Below are 22,064 nucleotides of genomic sequence, written 5' to 3' on the forward strand. Positions count from 1 at the left end.
TTTTTCCTGGTTTTCATTCATATGATTTTGTTAGACTTAGGGTTAGAGGACTTTCCCGCATTTGAGCCTATGCATATCATCGCTCCCATAGGTGCCAACTTCCTTAGGCAAATGGCTGCTTAGTTGAAAACAAGCTCTAAACTCCCTTATGTCGAGTCTTCTACAGGTGATGCATCTCGAGCCCCTCCTTTTGGTGATCCTTCTATTAAGTCATTTGTGGACCCCACAACTGCCGTGGATCCTCCACCATCTACATCTTTGACTTCATCTATGCGTACTATGTTGGACATGGTTCTTACCGTTAAAGCAACGCATGGACAGCTTCTGTTGGATTTGCTTAATGAGGTTGCGGCCTTACGAGCAGATTTGGAGGATGCTAGAGGTGCTTTTCCACTGGCTCCACCCTCTGATGAGTCATGATTGCCTTTTGGCAATACATCACAAAAGGGGGGAGTATATATTTGGCTTTGATTTGTATTTGCTTTATCTGATGATGGGTTGTATATGTTGGGGGAGACTTTATGTTTTTATGTTTTTTATGTTCTTGTTTCACATTATGATATATTGGTTTTGATTTATATTATGAGGTTATTCATGGTATATGTCTTTTATTTTATGTTTTGTGAAAACAAGAAGTTTATTTTGGTTTACTTGTATTTTCCACACATGCATTTATGTTTTGTTTAGTGTTTCAGGAATTTATAGATTAATTCATTCGAGGTTGCCATCTACTTTTGCAATTGATAGATAGTAGTTAGGTTGAATTGTAATTAGGGCTTCAATATGTTATTGGGCTGTTTTTACTTTGAGCATTTTACTTTATGTAATGTGTTTTGTCACGGATTGCTAAAGGGGGAGATTGTTAGGTTCTAAGACTTTAGGAACAAATGTATTAGAACTTCAATTTGTATTATGTTGGCAAACCATAATCAAAATATAGAGTCTAGGTTAAGGCTTACTCAAAGTGTGGTTTAATGTAAAATTAGAATCGAGTAATTGTAGGAATTACTATTCAAAATTTGCAAGGCTCGATCGATCGAACCTTTTGAATCAGTAATTTTCTATAGAATTATTAAACCAGCCCAAGCTCGTATGACATGTAGGGTTTTGTGTTTCACTCCAAGTATAAAAGGAGAAACCCTAGCTACGTTTTGGTAGTCTTTGTTGAGTTGTGTATTGAATCTTTTGTGAGATTTGAGAAGTATTTACCTTCATACACACATATAGAGTTGTCAAGATCAAGATTCATGTCAAGAACTTGATGATTGCTTCAGTTGCTGTATAAAGAAGTCTAAAGAAGATTTGAAACCTTTGAGTGGAGTCTCAAAGTCACAAGTAGGAGAACTTGTGGTTGCTGTAGATTAAGGAAAGAAGTAGTCTATAGACTCGGAACTGTCACGTGGTCATGGTAGTAAGTTTTCTACTCGAGGTAGCAATAGGATGTTAGTGGTCTAAGGCTTATTGTACAAACTTCAATTCTTTCATAGTGGATCTGTTTTTACCTTGAGGATAGATGGATTAAATCCTCCCCAGATTTTTTATTGGTTAGGTTTTCCTAGGTCATCAGATTTGTGTGTTCTTTATTTTTCCACTTTATATTTGGTTTGGTTTAACCTAGATCTAATTAACAAACTTGTTAATCAACTTGGCTTAATATTAGGTTAAACATATTGTTTTAAGGGGTCCAAAAACTTACTATATATATATAAAAGACCAAAAACAAACCTACAATTGTCTACACACCAGAAATATATTCTTTATTTTGCATTTAGAGAAACAAACTAAGGAAACTAAAGATCTAGCAGTTGCCAAATAAAAATCCTATCCCATTTTGATTGTTTCAGTTTATGTTTCACTAATTACAACTTACTATACATCAATTTTTTTAATATTATAAAGTAATCAAGATTTAAATTGAAAGAAAATATGCACATATTAGACATAAAACAAATTGTGGTCTATAAAGCATAAACTAAAACGGTCAAAGTGAGATAAAGGATTTTTATTCACTATCTCCATAAGTACATCGGCAAATTTGACAATTCAATTGTAAAGCCTATGTTTAAATGGCCGAAAGAGAAACCTAGACCAATAGGTTGAGCGGATTGTATCAGCCCAAAGATGAAAATGTTGCCAAGCAAATAATGAGACTGTAGCACAAGCAAGAAACACAATAAGGATAGGAACCCAAACATATTTATGATCATGGATCAGAAAGATGGCTCCAGTATAGGCTAGCACCATTGTAGCAATAGAGATAAACAGGGTCGAGATTCCAAACATCAACCTTGTGGGTAGTGATATAAGAAAATCGTTTTCTGCATAACGTGACGTAAGAATGGACAAGAACATTATTATTGAAGCTGAGGAAGAGAACAGTGCTATTGCATCCGATATGACAAAAATCAAAAACTACTTCTCTCTTAGAAATATAGGAACGCCTGTATTATTATTTTCTCCTCCTGGTACTGTAATAACTGCAGCAAATACCACAGTGGCAATGAGCGTTGCAACAAGCATGCATGAAGTTGCAGTGCTCTTCATCCACTTCTCTCCTTCTTTTAACAACTTCTTGTGCTCCTCAGAAAATAGCTCCTTGGGTGTCTGGTTTTTTGAATTCTTCATCTTAATATATGAAGGTGGCACAATTTTCTCCACTGCCTATAATGGACATTGAATCAAAGTTATACTAATACAAGATAATCAATAGAAGCTCCAATTCAAGCAATTACAAAAATATCACTTTCAAAACTGTTATTTGCAATTAACCAAAATAAATGGAAGGCAAATGATTACAGTTATTATTTACCTGAAACCACAATAGCTCTCTTTGCATTTGAAGTGCAGCTCCTGATACAATTTGACGTTGACTAAGTGGTGCCAAGTTTCCAGCTAGATGCAGGATATTATTGTTATCATTATTATTTTTATCCTTATATGCTGCTATCAAATCTTTAATTGCTCCAATCTCATATATTAGATTAAAGATGGCCTCCTGACGATAAAGAACCGCAGTATGAAACAAACTTCGATTATTTTGATCAACTTTCCATATCAGATCAGGATATGCGCGAATAAGGATAATCAGAAACTCTACATTGCCTAATTCTGCCGCATCAAAGAGTAGTTTTGAAGGTGTTTTAATTAGTTTTGAAATCTCCCAATCTTGCAATTGTAGAACATGTTCCCAAAGTTTTTCGACTAGTTGATGGGCTAACGTCTGCATCAGATCTTTGTGATATATCCATTTGAAACCTATAGGTAGAATTTAATGTTAATTCAAATATAGAATTACACAGAAATGACATAAAATAAATGAGATGTCTATTCTAAAATAACGATTAAATTATTTATAGCATCCTATTTAGTTGAGAACTTTTACCAATTGCATGTCCCTAGAGACTTCAGGGGATATATAGATGAGCCCTTGGAGAATCAAATATGGCATTTTATACCATCTGAACTTTTTAAGGCATGTTCCATCATCTCAATGCCAAAGGGAACATGTAATCAAGGTGTAGAGTGGCTTACTAATCAAGTTTACTTGCCTATATGTAGTAAGACTCAGGCGAAATGTATTTGCCCAAAGCTTTCATGGTCAGCATGGATTGTTTGCCAAGAGATTTTGAGAGGGCTCAAAAATTCCAAAAAATAAAATAAAATAAAGGAAGAAGAAGAAAGCGCTTAACAAACTAACATGAATTTATGCTTCTTTTCCAGATTCCCAGATCACTTCTGTTCGCAATTGTTGAAGGCTTTCGAGCCAAAACATGCAAGGCAGTCTCACCATTTGTATCTCGAGCATAGGCTAATGATCTGTCCTCTTTCAATATTTTTAAAGCTAGATCTGTACAACACAGTTGTTTACTTACAGATATTCAGGTGTAAAGGAAACATTGCAGTGAATGCAAAGCATGCTGAAATTGTCTTATATCAAATTCAAGAGCAGCAATTTTATTGAAGTACTTTGGGGGGGTGTGAAATTCAACAGCTAGCTTATGAATCCCATTTTCATATGCTAATTTATATAACTCAGAAGTGACATATTCAATTGGCGTAATAGGATTTTATGGTTTAAGGTATGTATGATATATAGCTTTCACATAGAATGAGGTGCTTCTTAAAGCAATGCACCAATACTTGATAAATGAATAAAATAAATGACTAAGTTGTGTAGCTTTGGTTACATATATTTAACAATGGTTTTTGAAAATCTAAACATTCTTGGAGGACTTTTTATAATAATCTAATCCAAACTAGAGAATGAATTAACTTGCAATGCAGATATGCTACTACCTTTCCACTGGTTACAAGAGTTACACTCAGTGGCCCAAATTTTTTATCCTGGGCATCAAACAAACATTCATATCCTAATTATCAGTAAATTAGAATCAGCCTGGTACAGACAAAATTAGCACCCTCTAAAAGGGAAATGGCTAGTGAGAGGCCACAGCATGATAAATCATTTCAAAATTGCCAAAAAGGTAAGGCTATTAAAGAAGATTATCCCATGCCATACTAACATCTAGTTATAAGTGCATCATACCGTATAAATCAGCTGAAATTGTAGCAAGAAAGAGGCTAATTTGTTCCTCACGAGCTAGGCTTCCAAAATTAGTAACAGGATAGAGGTATGACACCATATTCCTGTGTCCAAACAAAGCTGCCATGTATATGGGTCTCATTCCTTTATTACCTCGAATCATAGGAAGGTTATTGTTTTTTTCCACCATGACCTCAGCAATTTCCACAATTCCTGATGCGGCAGCAAAACAAATAGCAGTGTTGTCATCTTTATTTTTCAAGGCTAGATCCTCTTCGTTCATATGTTTAATCAGCTCCTTTACAAAAGCAGTGCGTTTTGCTGCAGCAGCAATATGCAGAGCTGTCTCCCACTTTCTGGTTATCGCAACACGAACAATAACTGGATATTTTTCAATGACATCTTTAGCAACTTTCCAGTCTCCTTTGATTGCAAAAACCTCTGAACTATAGATAAGGAGGCAAATGGCAGTGTAATGATTTAGGCACGTTCATGGAAACCTGCATACAAAACTCAGTACATTTAATAGAGCAGTTTGTCCTTCCATCAGCTTTAAAGCTAAGGGATCCAATCTAATTTAAGGGCCTTCATTCAGTGAAAAACAGATATGTGAGTAACCTAAAACACGTGCACAACCTGGGCCTACGGAGGCAACACTTTAACGTTCCTAGTCAGAAACACTAAACAAGTTCCTAGGTTATTGATAATGCATCAGAGATTTAAGTACTGCAGTAACTGCATCTTCCCTTTTTAACTGCTTTTTCACTTGACAGACAAAGTTTCAGAATCAGATTCGAAGTTTAAGTTAGCTTTCTCAATGAAGATGGTACAATGTGAGCCAAAATAGATACTACATGCTTGGCGGTCTGAAATTACATACTAAGTACATGACGTACATCGTATCATTCATATGAGTTATATAGGACCTTGCAATTATTTAAGATTTTCAGCAAATCACATCTCCTTATATATGTTATTGATAGGTGAAGTGATATAACTTAAGTATATACATGATCCAATACCAATTAGTGTTCACACTTCACAAACAAGTTCCATCAACGTTTCCTAGCTGGAATAATGATGAATGTGTTTAGCATTGAGGGCTAATATAGGACTCTGACCAGGCAAAAACCCAAAAGCTATCTAGCAAGCACTATTTGGACAATTACTCTGGTACAATGTACAGAGCTTTCTGCAAATATTACTCCACAAATAGTGATACTTACCGTCACAAAGAATTAGATATGGCAATTCTCTATTGGGTGTTGCACATTCAATTTGTGATCCACTAGGTGTTTGAGTACTTAATCCCTCAGCATCCAGACAAATGTCTTCTTCCATTGGCATGGCTCCAATACTGGGTCCTGGAATTGAAGTCCTAAGATTTATTCTATTAGAGGAAGGCAGTGCAGAGAGTTGATTGCTGGAGTTAGATTACATATAGGCTGCAGCTGATGAAAGCTTGACCCCTCAAAGGAATATGATTTCTGTCTTGTTAGATTGATTTGAGGTCCAAGAGCAGGTTTGCAACTCGAGGGAGAAGAAGATTGAAAACAAGTTGGAGGCGATGAATTCACCATCTCCTCTGTAGTCACCTCTATCTCTCCTCTTCTTTTAGGAGGCATCTTCGTTTGACTGTCATAAAAATAAAATCATATGAGACATAAATGAAGCACATGTGCGCCTGTGTGTGTGTGTGAGTATGCACGCCTGTGCATATAAGCATGCAATTGATTTGGGTCTAACTGTTTTAATTCGACTCAGAATTATGGTAAACAAGCTCAAGAAAATGAGTCCAAAGGTATAGCCACATAAGAAGACTTTCGTTTCTTAATCTTCGTAATCAAGCTACATCTTCATCACATAAAAAGTAAATTCATTGACCTGTGACTATACTTGGGCTACATTACAATCAACTAATACTTTTCAGAGCTAGCTCTCAATTTTTACAATAAGACAATCTCAAGACTTGGGCTTAAATTCTCTTAATGGATTCAAAGTAATATATTCTGGTTTTCCAGATTCTTTTTAAAGTTGTTCCTTATCTTAGTCCAATTTCTTAGGCCATAATTCACTAAAGGTTTTGGCTCTGAAGTTTTCAACTAGTAGTACAGGGAAGTGGCAGCACAACTCGAACGGTTGAACCTAGTTACACTAAGAACACAATAACTGGAGAATCATTATAGCCTCGTTCTTTCTAGTTGAATGAGAATGCAAACATCATATATGGCCTGAACAAACTGTGTCGTAATGAAATTAAAAAACAACAACAACAACAACCACCAAGTTTTACTTCCCAAATTTTGGGATTAGATATAGATCTTCACAAACAGGTCCTGCCACATGCAACAAGAAAGATCGGCTCCTGCTTTGTTTTTAGCTTTTTAGCTTATTTGCTTAATGTACAAAACTAGAAATAGAAAAAAAGTGTTCGTTTCCAATTTTTAAAGAAAAATGAACAACCGAAAAATAGCTGCAAACAAATCATAAAATAAAAAGAAAAATGTTACTCAAATAACAGAGAAGCACTGATCATAGTCTTCCACTTTTAGATCACGATGAATATGACAAAATTACAAATAAGAAGTTATAACTTACCAGTGAGAAAGGCGTTGTAAATTGGACTCTGTTACTTTCTGTGTCTTAGACACCCAGGCAAAAGCAGCAGGATTTTGATGGTTGAGTCTGACGAGTGCTTCAAGCCTTCAACAGAAAACGTAATGCATTAGCCGGAGTATTAAGTTAAGTGAATTTCACAACACATGTATCAAGTATGTGGTTGCAGATTGCACAGCTAAAGCAACGGAGGATGACTATATATATACACACACTAACATAGCCACTCATGCGCCTGTTCGAAGGCAATTCTTTTTTTTTTTTTTTAACTCAGTAAAGTAATCATATACATGCTTCTCAAAAAAAAGAAAAAAGAAAAAAAGGTAATCATATACATATAAAATAAATACATAAATGATTGGGTAAGAAATGTGAGGTAGTGAAATTTTAAAATAGAATAAACTTCATATATTATAGTAAGTGAATAGGATAATATTCTAGGATGCTACGTGAAAGTAAAATTTAGTTTCTTTCGGGTTTCTAGTTTCTAACTTTATCATTGACTGACTTTCTAACTTTAATCATTGACTGACTTTAATTTGCCTTCATCTCAAAAAAATAAAATAAAAAAAAGACTGACTTTTTCCAAGAGCAATATAAATATTATATTCCAAGGGCAAAAGTAAGTCATTGACTAAAGTTTATTTTGGGTGTATTGTGAAAGACAAACTTTGGGGTTTTTGGTTTCTATACGGCTCACGGTTTGAAGCTGAAGTTTGTATGCCGATGGAAGCTGAATGAAATAAATAAGGGATATATTAATTGATGTCCTAAGTGTATTAATTTAAAAACTAATTTTATAAATATTTTTTGAGAAAATGATGAAATAATTAATTTTTTTGAAAGTTTTTTACATTTCATATGAAAGTGGTTTTTTTTTTTTTTTGGGAGAAATATGAATGTGGTGTTTAAAAGTTTCTTTATATGATTTATTAGTAATTGTCTTAATAGTAAGGACGGACCGAGAATTTCAAGCTACGAGGCTAAAGTATATGGAAAAAAAAAAGAGTAAGAAATCCAAAATTTATAAGTTAGCAATGTGGGCAAGTCCAAATTTTATTTTGTTAAATTTATGTAATAGTTTGATTATAGGGGAAATTGTAGTAAACTCATTGTTTTAGAAAATGGTACAATTAAAAAAACAAAAACAAAAAAAGGACTTGTTATTGGTTTTATGGTCCGACTAGGGCCAAACCAGTGGTTAAATCGATGGCATCATATAAAATTTAATTTAATTAATAATTTTTAAATTATATAAATAATAATTTTTTTTTTCATATACTCATAAACTAATAGTAATAAATATGTAAAAATATGTGACATCTTTTTAAATAATTTATGTAAGTTTTTAGTAGTTTACATCTTCTATTAAAAAAAAAATACCAAAATTTAACAAAGAGGATCTTATATCTAGAAAAGTAAAATAATGAAACCAAATATATAGTAAGTTTATAACTATTTAGTATGAAATTAACAATAGGTAATAATAAATTTGAAATAAAATTAATTATTATTTAATATATTTAATATATATTCCTCTCTCTATCTCCTTAGCTATTACAGTAATTTGCTTACTATTATCATAATCCATTTTAACCTCAATAGCTAATCCCAACTCTTTCACCATCTCGAAAGCATTAATTTGTTGTTTAGCACACATTGGCCAAGCAGCAATAGGCACACCAAACCAAAGGCTCTCCAACATAGAATTCCACCCACAATGTGAAACAAACCCTCCGATTGCTGAGTGGGCCAAGGTTGCCACTTGTGAAGCCCACCCAATAACCTTACCAATAACTTGTGTTCGTTCGATGAACCCTTGTGGCAGAATTTCCTCAAGGGTCATGTAATCACTTGGACTTGCAATCCCACCACTTGGTGGTGGCTTATGCAGGGACCATAGGAAACGACGGCCACTATGCTCTAATGCATATGCTATCTCTTTAACTTGGTCTTTTTCAAAGCTTCCCATGCTACCAAAGCATAAGAATACCACAATGATAGAGGCTGATCGTTGTTGATGCCCATTTTTGCAAATCCATATCCAAAAGCCCATAAGGAAGAAAGCCCAATTAAAATCAAGGCCCAAAGACCCACCAAGAAGACCGAAGAGCAAGAAAGGTCCAGAGAAAGAAGTGCAAGGGAAAGCGATCTACAGCAAAACGTAGATCTGTAGCAAATTACAAATCTGCAGTAGAATACAGATCTACCGCAGAATACAGTTTTTCGACAACAAATCAAGACAAATTGGGCCTAAGACTCTTTTGATCTAGTCAACATTATTTGGCCCACAAAACCCCAAGTCCTTTTGTATAAAAGGATAAGTGTGAAAACTATATGAAAAAGCACGATGAAAGGAAACAAGGAATAGCAGGAAGTGTCAGCAGCAGGAATTACGTGAAGGAAAGAAAAGCCAAACCGAAGGAAATGACAAACATAATAGGAAATGTGTGAAGAAATAAGACAAAAACACGCAGTAGAACAAAATAGAACTAACCAAAAATAGTTGGTAAAGCCCTAAGGGTCAAAGGGAGAAATCCCATTAAATCAGTTCGCTATAAAAGGAAGAGATAACCATGGCAGAAAAAGGGGGAGAAAAAACACGGAAGAGAAAAAAACACCGAAGGGGAGACCCAATAGGGGAGAGACACAACGGGGGGGAAGCACTTAGGAGGGGAAACCCATGGTCAAAGAGTAGTAAGCATCCAGAGAGAAGGACCCAGGAAAAGAAAAGACCAAAGGGGGAACACCCCATAACAAGAGAGTAGTAAGAAACTAAAAGTAAAAGAACGGAGAGAAAGAAAGAAAGAAATAAACCGGTAAAACGAAGAGAGAAAACACGGCAGGAATAGGGGTATGCATCAATAGATCATCTTTTCCCTCCCTCTTAGAAAACCCACTCTTTGAAGTCCCAAAAGTAATAGTTAGCAACCATTTAGGCCTATTCTCCAAAATGCAGAACTTTGATGGCAAAAGCCTATGACAAGGTTTGTTCAAGCTGGGGTTTGGGTTCCTTCTTGGTTTACTTATTCTATGGAAAGAATCAATACTTGATTTTGATTGCAAATATATTTGATTTCTCTCATTATAAATTATATCTGTTGTATTTAGTCATTTTACTGTAGCACGTTTTTATCACGTTTGCTGCATCAATTGTCCTACTGTAGTATCTTTACTTGTTGTACTAGTTATTCTGCTATAGCACCTTCTCATTATATTTACCGTGTTAGCTATTATACTAGCTAAACCTTTTCTACTGAAGCTTTCATCTTTATTTGTTATTATGTGTTTTACTTTTGACACAAACTATTCATTATCCTGCCATAAGTACATATATACATATATCTTGTTTCTCATTTTCTGCAAAATATATTTTATAGATGTATATGTGAATACGTATAAGTATATTTACTAATATGTGTATGTATATATTTGAGAATATGCTAACCCATGTAAGCTAACATTTGCTTAATTGGTATTTTCTTTGAATTTTAGATTTGTTTATGTGCAAGAAGTAGAAATGTATTTTTGCAGTAAAAAATGAAGAGTAGTCATTTACATTGCAAAAGGTTTTACTGCACGACAAAAAGCTTTAATGCACAGCAAGCAGCTTTAATGCACAGCAAACAACTTTACTGCACATCAGAAGACTTTAATGCACAGCAGACAATTTTAATGCACAGCAGACAGCTTTAATGCACAACAGACAACTTTACTGCACAGTAGAAGGCTTTAATGCACAATAGAAAGCTTTACTGCACCGCAGAAAGCTTTACTGCACCGCAGAAAGCTTTACTGCACCGTAGAAAGCTTTACTACACAGCAGATGGTTTTATCGCATAGCAGGAAGTGTTACCGCATAGCAAAAATGTCAGTTCTATGGCAGAAACTGGAGAAATGTTCCTTCTGCAGCAAAAATAGAGGATAAGCCCACTTTGTAGAGTCTTCCCTTGGACTTGGACTCAATGTTTGCACACAAACTGGTAGAGGCAAAATGGTTTGAAGCCCATTCTGCAGACTGTTAGGCTCGACTTCCTTCTTAGAAAAAGAAACGTAAAAAGAGCCCTCTACATTTTGGTGACTTCACTGGGGAGTTGGGATCAAGATGGAGAGAATGAGATATTTCTCCCTCGCAAACATATTTCCAAGTCCTTACCAAAGCAAGACATGCAGATATTCTTAAACCGTCTAAGCTATACTCTCAGGAAAGTATCCAAAACGTCATAGCAGTCCTATAGTAGAATTCTATGGCGAAATATCACGTCAACATTACAACAAAATGGTGTTGTGGAATTCTATGGTAGAATATTGCAATAACATAATAGCAGGACAGTACTGTAGCAGAACACAGCAACGTTAAAATAGAGCAGTATCATGAGCAAAGTGCTATGGCAGAATATTGCAACAGGATTTTGTGGTAGAATACCACAATACCATAGCAAATTTCAATGGCATTGCATCAAAATGCAATAGCAAAATATCACTACAACACCATAGAGTTCTACAACAGAAATATCCTGAGAACTCTACAATAAAAGGCCTTTACAATACTTGGTCCTATCCTTTAGATGCCGCTTGTTCTCCTTATCATGCATGTGAGACATGTGGCAAGCCACTTATTCAAACATGCAAAACCAAAACTTCCACCACTTTTTGCTCTCATTTCTTTTAAGGAAGCACTAGAAGCTTTCTAAACTCTCTCCATCTCCACCTTCGGGTCCAACATTTAGAAGAGAAAAATCCCTTCATTCCCTCTTGAGGTTTTAGTCATTTTTTTCAAGCTAGTGATTCTAGCTCTACTTCCTCTCAAGAACCAAAAGCTATAAACAAAAAAAATGAAGCTATAGCAGTCAAAACTTTCATCATTACTATACTATAGCAAATCACAATTTCCTCTACGAAGTATCCTTCAGTAGACTTTTCTATAAGTGTAAAATGTCCCTCCGCAGAAATTTCGTAGCAAAAAGTACAGATCCTTTGGCAGAATTTGCTGAATTTCAGAAATGCAGAATGTTTGTTTGTAGAATATTTTATAGTAGAAAATTTCAGAAGCTAGAATGTAGATCTCTCTGCAGATTATTTATAGCAGAATTTGTTGAATTCTAGAATGTTCAGTGGCAGAATATTTCAAAGCAGAATCCCAGAAATGCAGAATGTTCATTGGCAGAATATTTCGTAGCAGAATCCTAAGAATGCAAATTATTCATCGGCAGAATATCCCAGTAGTTGCTACAATTGTCACAATATGACTTGAAAATGGGAACGCCCAAAGCAGTAAAGAGCCAAGCTATAGCAAACTTGTTGGCGCAATTCCCAGGAGAAGAAGAATTCCCACTGGATGATGAAGTCCTAGGAGAGGTGGCTATGACAAAAGAAGTCAGAGAGCAATGAGTGATGAAGTTTGATGGGTCTTCTACTACCCAATCAGGAGGAGTAGGAGTCATTTTGTATCATGAAGAAGACAAGGCCGTGGCACTATCATTCAGGTAAGAATTTTCCTATTCAAACAACATGGTAGAATATGAAGCCTATCTAACCGGGCTAGCCACGGCCCTCGAAAAGGGAATCAAGCATTTAAGAGTAATGGGTGATTCGAACCTAGTGGTCTGCCAGACCAAAGGGAGCTTCTCCTTAAAGGAACCTAACCTAACCCCATACAGAGCAATGGCCCAGAAGATGGAGGAAAAGTTCTCAGCCTTCGAAATAGAACATACTCTAAGGAACGAAAACCAGTTTGCGGATGCGTTGGCCGCATTAGGCTCACAAATAATTTTCGAACGAGATAGCACCAAGATAGAAGTCAGCAAGAGGAAAGAGTTTATTATTGAGATGTTGAAAGAAAGGTTCCAGGAGAAGCAATGTGAAGGAGATTGGAGGATTCCCATAAGGGAGGCCCTGATGGGGGAAGAAGACACCGCAAAACTGAAGATGTTGAAGGACTATGCCCTGGTAAGAGGGGAATTGTCAGGATGCCAGGTGGGGTCTTGTCCAGGTGCGCAGGGTAGGAGGAGGCCTAAAGAAAGTTAAAAGAAGTATATGATAAGACTTGCGGATCCTACGGAGAAGTCAACCTCTACCCTAGACTTCAAAGGGGGGGTTTCTATTGGCCAAGTATGGGTAAAGACACAAATCAAGTCCAAACCCAATGTGGAACCTGCCAGCTTGCAGCAGACAAAGAAGAAAGTTACATTGTGTTCGTCAGAGAAGACTTGATAAGTACAATCACGCAGTACTTCACAGAAGGCATTCTGCCATAAAAGGCATAGTGAAAGATACGAGCTTGAGAGGCTGGTAATGCGCTACTTTTTGTATAATGGAGTCCTTTTCAAGAAAAGGTATGATGGGGACCCGTTACGATATTTGGGTCTCGATGAAGCAAGAGAGATGATAAAGGAAGTACACGGAAGAGAGTATGGGGAACACCAGGGGAAGAAAAAGTTGTATAGATGCCTGCTACAAACGGGTTACTACTGGCCCACCATGAAGAAAGATACAGCAAAATGTTTGTAGCAGAATTTTGTATTAAATTCTAGCAGGTCTTTTCACAGAATATCCTACCACAAAATTCAGTATTGAATTCTTGAACTTTCTAAGTGCAATCACAAATCCAACATGATTTTCATCTAGAACGAAAGTGATCATTGCCCCATTAAGAATTCATGGGAACACTAACAGTGTGAAGATGTGTGAAAGGGTACTAAACAATTCTGCTATAGCAAGAAATTCGAGTCTAGATCTTATTCAACAGATTTGAGACTTGTTCTCAAAGCAAGAGAGGTGCATACAAAGCCTTTCATGTTCACTTTTGCTAGAGCAATCTTTTGCTACTAAATTAGCAAATATATTAGTATCAATGAAGGGAGGAGGGAGAAGTAATCAATTCGGCGATGTCGAAACATCTGCTTTCAACTAAAGAATACATTGAAGGCATGTGACAGGGTGGTGAAGTATCCAAATTAAATCCAGGCATTGGAATGAAGTCAATCACTTAGATACTGCGTACTCTCCATCGAGAAGCCCAAATCTACAAGCTACTTGCAAACTGCTCTTTGTCCATTATCGGGTCTAGCAAACCAATTCAACAACCTTGAAGAGTTAAGAAGTTTTCTTTGAATCACCTCAGAGGATTTATGCCTAGAGTGGCATTAATGATCATGATCTTTATGATATTTCTAAGAAAGAATGTATCAGATCCCTTGTACTACACAACTGCACCATTATTTTTCAAGTCATGAAGCTCATTGATACCCATGTCTCATCCTAGAAGAACTTTGCAATAGTGGCAAACTCAAATCTCCTTCTTTTAGCTTGTGTACAAGAGGGAAATGGTAGAAACAATTGCTCGCACACATTCTGCCATGAATAGAGTTGCTTATCTTTTTGCTACAGAAAACTATTACATGGTTTTTATTGAAGGTGTTCTGCTATAAGGACATTCTGCCACAGGAATAAAGAAGCATGCTGTCCCAGGAAGATGTTGGTACATCATGGGAATATTCTACATTAGAAGCCTATGCTCTTGGCTATTACTAGCCAACCATGAAGCAAGAGATGCAGCAAGCTCCATTTAGATATACCCATACTCAAAGCAAACAAAGAAGAAATCCAAGGAATATGGGTCTTAGTAGCAAAAGCCAGCAAAAGGGTCATGGTTATGAATTCTTGGCTAGAAGCTAGCAAAGGAACCATGGTTGTGAGATCTTGGCAAAAGCCCATAATGGGGGCTACACTCAATCAAACCCATAAAGGAGCCATGATCATAAGTCTTTGGAAAGAATCTGCAAAAAAGCTATACCCACAATCATATGTAGCAGAAAATACATGGGAAGCAATTGTGCTTGCAATGGAACAAAGCCAAAACATGCTTGGGAAGTAGCTCTTTCCCAAAATTTCTAGCAACAAAGAATTTCTACAATATGGCAACTTGTAGATCCATGGCATCTAATATTTTTTACTGAAGAATGCATGAACCACATGATGGAGTGTCAACCCCAAGAGAAGGTGATATCAAGCACATCCAATTGTCTCACATGTTGGGGGCTAAAGCTCATTCTACAACAAATATGGGAAGCCTTCTGCTGAAAGCTAAGGGCTTAATCTCGTATACTGGGGGCTATCTCATTTTGCAACAAAATTTGGAAAGCCTTCTACAGAAAGCTAAAGACTCATTCTCATATACCAAGGGCTGTCTCATTCTACAGAAAATACAAAAAGCCTTCTTCAACAAGCTAAAGACTCATCTAGCTATCTCGCATGTTGGGGGGCTAAGGCCTATTCTGCAACAAATTTGGAAAGGCTTCCGCAAAGTGCTTAGAGTATCAATAAGTATTGATTGTGGCATTTTAGCAAGTATACATTCATTCGCCACTTGATCTGAGCAACTTCAAACTTTTTGATATGAAGCATCAACTAGCAATTGGAGAGTAAACTTCTCACACGATATAAAGTCTATGCAGCAACGAATCCATGAGAAGAAATTCTACCACCCTTGTTGCAGCAAATGTAAACGAAGCAAAGAAAGGAAGCAAGAAGGGAAGGCCTATGAGCACTCCGGCAAAAACATACATAAAAGTGAACCAACAAGCACTACAGCAGAAAATAAATGCTCTTCGTAAGACTTTGTAGTGGGCCTTTTTGTGGTTAAAGTGGGCTGGACAGCCTCCTGCAGTATTGGGCCTAAGTATTCTGAGTAAGGGAGTTAAAACTGGTCCAACTGCTACTCAATTTGGTCCGGCTTGTGCGCAAACTATGTCTTGTCTGCCAGGAGCATGCTTACGGCGGGAAGAACATGGTGCTTATCCTCTGTTTTTGTCGCAGAAGTAACTTTTCCACAGTTTCTGCCGTAAAAGGAACTTTTCTCCAGTTTCTGCCACAAGACTGACTTTTTTGCTATGTAGCAAAACTTTCTGCTGTGCGATAAGGCTTCCTTCTGTGCAATAAAGCTTCTCGCTATGTAGTAAAACTTTCTGCTGTGCATTGAAGCGGTCTGTTGTGCTTTAAAGCTGTCTGCTATGCTTTAAAGCCTTCTGCCGCAGTAAAACCTTTTGCAATGTGAATGACTACTCTTCATTTTTATTGCAGAAGTACTTTTCTGCTTCCTGCACATAAACAAATCTAAAGTCCAAAGAAAATACCCATCAAATAAATGTTAGTTTAAATGGAGGTAAAAGGGAAAATCCCATTGAATGGGTTCGCTATAATGGGAAGAGGTAACCATGGCAGAAAAAGGGGGAGAAAAAACATGGAAGAGAAAAAAACACCAAAGAGGAGACCCAATGGGGGAGAGACCCAACAAGGGGGAAGCACTTAAGGGGGGAAACCCATGGTAAGAGAGTAGTAAGCACCTAGAGAGAAGGACCCAAGAAAAGAAAAGACTAAAGGGGGAACAACCCACGGCAAGAGAGTAGTAAGAAACTAAGAGTAAAAGAACGGAGAGAAGGAAAAAAAGAAATAAAGCGGTAAAACAAAGAGAGAAAACACGGCAGGAATAGGGGCATGCATCAATAGACCATCTTTTCCCTCTCTCTTAGAAAACCCACTCTTTGAAGTCCTCAAAAGTAATAGTTAGCAGCCATTTAGGCCTATTCTCCAAAATGCACAACTTTGATGGCAAAAGCCTATGACAAGGTTGTTCAAGTTGGGGTTTAGGTTCCTTCTTGGTTTACTTATTCTATGGAAAAATTCAATACTTGATTTTGATTGCAAATATATTTGATTTCTCTCATTATAAATTATATCTGCTATATTTAGTCATTTTGCTGTAGCACGTTTTTATCACGTTTGTTGCATCAGTTGTCTTGCTGTGGTATCTTTACTTGTTGTACTAGTTATTCTGCTATAACACATTTTCCTTATATTTACCGTGTTAGCTATTATACTAGCTAAACCTTTTTTGCTGAAGCTTTTATCTTTATTTGTTATTACGTGTTTTATTTTTAACATAAACTAATCATTATCCTGCCATAAGTATATATTTACATATATCTTGTTTCTCATTTTCTGCAAAATATATTTTATAGATGTATATGTTAATACTTATAAGTATATTTACCAATATGTGTATGTATATATTTGAGAATATGCTAACGCATGTAAGCTAACATTTGCTTGATTGGTATTTTCTTTGGGTTTTAGATTTGTTTATGTGCAGGAAGTAGAAAATTATTTTTGCAGTAAAAAATGAACAGTAGTCATTCATATTTCAAAAGGCTTTACTGCACGACAAAAGGCTTTAATGCACAGCAGACAGCTTTATTGCACATCAGAAGGCTCTAATGAACAGCAAACAACTTTAATGCACAGCAGACAACTTTACTTCACAACAGAAGGCTTTAATGCATAGTAGAAAGCTCTACTGCACCGTAGAAAGCTTTACTGCACAACAGACGGTTTTATCGCACAATAGGAAATTTTACCGCATAGCAGAAAAGTTAGTCCTGTGGCAGAAACTAGAGAAAAGTTCCTTCTGCAGCAGAAAGAGAGGATACACCCACTTTGCAGAGTCTTCCCTTGTACTTGGACTCAATGTTTGCGCACAAATTGGCAGCGGTAAAATGGTACTTTAAAGCCCATTCTGCAAAGCGCCAGGCCCGACTTCCTTCTTAGAAAAAGAAACGTAAAAAGAGCCCTCTACAATTGTCAAGCCACTTCATGACATCAAAACCATTTTGGGGCTCTTGGGTCTCATGGGTTTCGCCCTTCAGGTTCATTATAGGTCCCATAGGGTAAAATTGTGGTGTATTGGCATTAAAATAGGGGTCTATTGCGAAGGGTTCAAGTTCCATTAATGTATTTATAATAATACCCTTTGCTTCTTTGAATTGCCTTACTTGGTTAATAAAAAAAATGGAGTTATCAAAAAGTCCATAAGGGAAGACCTTAGCTGGGACTTTGTTGAAAAAAACTTGGCATAACAAGCTTAGTGTCCGAGTCTTTGTAAGCAACAATGTCCTGGTTTTGTTCATCATGAAGGGTTTGAATATGAAAAATGAGACCAAGAAAATTAGCACCCAAGGCATAGTATATGTATGTAGGGATACCAAATTCATTAGCCACATCTATCATCGGTGTACAGAACATGTCCAAGACATTTGTAGCTACTCGAGATGTATTGGAGCTTGACTAGACAAGAGTAAGCTTGGAAAGAACAACTTTGAGTTGGGGTTTTTTGCTTTCTATAAATGAAAAGAAATCGAAAGAAGTGGTGGGTTTGTCTTCAGAAGGGAGGTCAATGAATTGGATACAATGCTGATGGAGGAGGAATTAAGTGATTCAATGAAGGCACTAACCTTAGAGTAAGATGGTTGCTTCATTATGAAGACCTTGATCATGAGCCTGTCGTCTCGTTTTGTTAATAGCTTTTCAAGCTCTACCATTGGTATGAGGTGACTAATACTCGAGGATGGAATGGACATCAACTCCATTGTCTGCTTCAACAGATATTTTATCTAAACTTTCTCTGGCCTTTCTTTTGATTATCGTAGATGCCTATGAAAATGTGCAAAACAATAGAAATACAATGTGCAATTGATATTCAGTTTGAGCTTTTAGTATTGGACCAATACTATTGGAAGACAAGAATACAATTATTTATTGATATTGATGATGCTCAAGATCCTCAGTCAGAATGCTCGTCCAGACTGAATCGTCCTATGCCAATCAGACCCTAAAGTAATAGAGTGTGAAAGGAAAAAGTGTGGGTCACCGGTGTGGTGCCGGCCACAGGACCTCAGATGCTAAAGTTAGAATGGCTAGAAAAGAATATCAATCACTGTAAAACTAGATTTTTTGTACCTTTTGTTAGGTCTCGAGAATATGCATATATAGGTGCTTTCCTTCTAGCCGTTGGTTCTGCCTTAATGTTGGTATCGAGTCTGAATCTGTAACGTCCCTGGAGGTTGTTAATGGAGAGATTTGTCTTCAATGGTACGAAGGTTTATTACTTTCCTTGTAACGTCTTGTTATTGATTGAGGGATGATGGCCTCGTCCTTGCTAGGTAGTTTACCAGGGGCTAGGTTAATCTCGAGGTCAGCCTTGTCTTTATATGGACGAAGTTATGATCGGGACTATCAGCTGCTCCCCTATTCTGAGGTCGTCCACATTTTGGACGATCTTAGGAATATGAGGAGTTTTTTATTTTTTTTTTAACAATTAAGGTGCTTGGGGTTTTGCTCCCCGTATTAATTGTTCTGTGGCGGCGTGGCACGCATTGTGGCCATGCGTCCTTTTCTGATTGACTAGTAGAGGTCTTGTTTCCAGTGAGGGCCTTTTTAGTTTCCTACATTTTTCAAGGCAAACTTTTTTTAACTTTTTGGCCTTTCTTTTCTCATTTCCTTACTTTCCTTTGTGTTTGATCTCTCCGATCCTTAGCTTTTCTCTTCACTTTCTCTCTGCGTTCAATTTCTCTGAATTCATAGTTGCCACTATGTATTTCACTCCTTGCCTTCCCAGTTTTCTTCCTTATTTCTAGGTACGCTTCCCTTTTTTATGCCTTTTTCATTTTTGGTTTTACTGTTTTCTTCTCTTTTGTACTCCTATTTTCCTTTTTGTGTTGCACGTTTTTCCTTAATGGTGGATTACTCTAAAATTAGGCACACTTCTCCCTCCATCGCCTTTCTTTTTGCTCACTTAGGGGCATTGTTAGATTCTTCTAGTTCTAGTGACCCATTAGGTGTACCTTTACATCACTTTAGTGGTCGATACCCACGGGTTGAGGATTTTGCTGTGGGTGATAGTGGCCTTGATTTAGCATTGGGTGACCTGTACCCGCTATTGCAACAGTCTATGTCTTGGTTCAAATTTGTATAGGGGATTTTTAGGAGGGAAAATATGGAGTCTGAAAGGAGATCGAGTGATCAGGAAGGGGGTTTGTCTTCTAGTGTGGGTACGGATGGGGCTGGAATAGACACAGCTACCTCCGTGCCTTCTTTTCCACCTTAGTCATCTCTCCCTTCTGCTTCTGCCACATCTTGTCCTTTCGATGCCCTTAAGGAAAAGTGCAACTTGAAAGTAAAAGTCTTTGACAAGTTTAGGGTAGGTTCCAATTCCCTGATGAGACTAGGGCTTGTCTTTCCCAGGAAAGGTGAGAAGGCTTGTGCCTTTACCCATGGTGAGGTTTGCTTTTACGAGGCTACGTTCTTGTGCGACCTTAGATTTCCCATCCATCCATTCATTATGGAACTCCTTAATCACCTGAACATTGCTCCAAGGCAGTTTATGCCGAACTCTTGGAGGATCGTCATAAGCTGTATGGTGATTTGGTCGACCATAGCGGATGGGGACATGATCACACTTAATGAGTTCGTCCACCTGTATCACTTAAAAGAGTCTAAGGAATTTGGGTATTATGAGCTCGTACCTTGGGATAGGAAATCTCATCTCATCGTTGACCTTCCTTCGTCCTTTCGTTACTGGAAGTCTAGATATTTTTTCGTGTTAGGCAATGGTTGGGGACTTTGTCCGATGACTTTTGGGGGGACGTCCCTAGGTTGCTGCTCTAGTGGGAGACCCCTCGTCTTGGTACGTTTACCTTTATGTCTCCTTTTTAGTGTTTTGTTTGTGTTAATCGTCCTTCTAACCTTGCACAATTTTTTTATAGTGAAAAAGTGTCTTGAGCTTGACAATAAGTTTGAAGAGCGGGTTCTAGAGGCTATGAAGTACGCCAGTATGATAGACGACTTTGATGAGCTGGTTGACCCACATACGCTAGCTCATCACTGTTTGGGGCTAGAGCCTTCACCTTACATTCTTCACGCGATTAACTGAGAAGAGAGAAAACATGAGTAGCCTTGACATATTAGGTCGTCCTTTTCTCTTTTTCCTGATGCTAAAAAAACTCTCTCTTTTTTTTTTTTTGGCAGAGATGACACCTAAGTTTAACAAGGACATGTAGATGAAGATTAAGGGGAAGAAGAACGAGCCTCTTTCTAGAATTGGCCAGAAGAGGTTAAAGATAGTTGATAAAGAGAAAGAGAAAGAGAAGGAGACAGCATAGAGGGGTTCGTCCACCCCCACCATGGATGAAGGACGAACTGCTTCTTCAGCCCTATTGCTTAAGGAGGTCATCCATCTTGCCAAGAAATGAAAGAAGGGGAACAAAGGGAAGGAAAAAATGTTCTTCAATGTATGGGCTGATGCTAGAGCGGCCATGGCTCGGGTAAGCGAGTTTTTGACTCCTGAGGAAATGAGGGGGATCTTTGACGTGCCCTCCCATGAGATGGTGAGCCAGCACATTCACAAACTTGTGCAAGTGATTTTCCTTATTCTGTCTCTTTTCATTCTTAGTTGTTTACTTACATCTACCAGTCTTGACGAGATTTTTTGTTGTCAGGTGTTGGAAGAAACGATGCATATTACTTCTCAATATATAGGTACTGAGGAGAAGGCCATTATGGCCAACTCAAAGGTGGAGGCACTAGAGGTCGAGGCTTCGGGGCTGCGAAGAGACCTGATTGTTGCTATGGATGCTAATAAAACTTCCAAGGAGTAGATTAAAGTTCTGACTGAGCAGCTAGAGTCTGAGAAGCTGCTGGTAAAGTAGAAGGATGAACTTCTTACTTCATCTAGCCAAAGGATAAAGGCTACCATGGCTAAGGCCGTCCACACTTTCCAAACTACCGAGGAGTATAATACCATTTTGTTCCAATGGTATTTTAAGGGATTCAAGTTGCTGGGGAGATATCTAATAAAGCATGGCCCGGGGACAGAATTGGAGGAGTTGGACTTACAGGCCGTCGATAAGGAGATCGAGGAGGACGTAGTTGTTCAAGCTGCTTAGGCTGCTGCTTTGGCTGGCGAGGATCCCGAGACTGGCAAGGACGATGATAATGCTCCCCAAGCTTGATTTTGTTGTTCCTTTATGAAAGACCCCTTTTTTTTGAAATGCCCTATTTGTTTTTGGGCTAT

At 37.4% G+C, this 22,064-nt stretch overlaps 1 pseudogene across 1 annotated transcript; it reads right to left on the reverse strand.

The window, feature by feature from the left end:
- Positions 1-1,987: 1,987 nt before the first annotated feature.
- On the reverse strand, positions 1,988-18,710 carry LOC115966454 (annotated as a pseudogene). Its single transcript, XR_004086386.1, has 8 exons — positions 17,815-18,710; positions 8,695-9,311; positions 7,142-7,246; positions 6,121-6,178; positions 4,547-5,021; positions 3,698-3,847; positions 2,810-3,255; positions 1,988-2,661 (listed from the first exon to the last, which is right to left on the reverse strand). The product of XR_004086386.1 is annotated as an uncharacterized LOC115966454 (transcript).
- Between the last annotated feature and the right edge of the window lie 3,354 nt (positions 18,711-22,064).

Source organism: Quercus lobata, chromosome 11 (genome assembly GCF_001633185.2).
Source record: "Quercus lobata isolate SW786 chromosome 11, ValleyOak3.0 Primary Assembly, whole genome shotgun sequence".
Taxonomy (NCBI): Eukaryota; Viridiplantae; Streptophyta; class Magnoliopsida; order Fagales; family Fagaceae; genus Quercus; species Quercus lobata.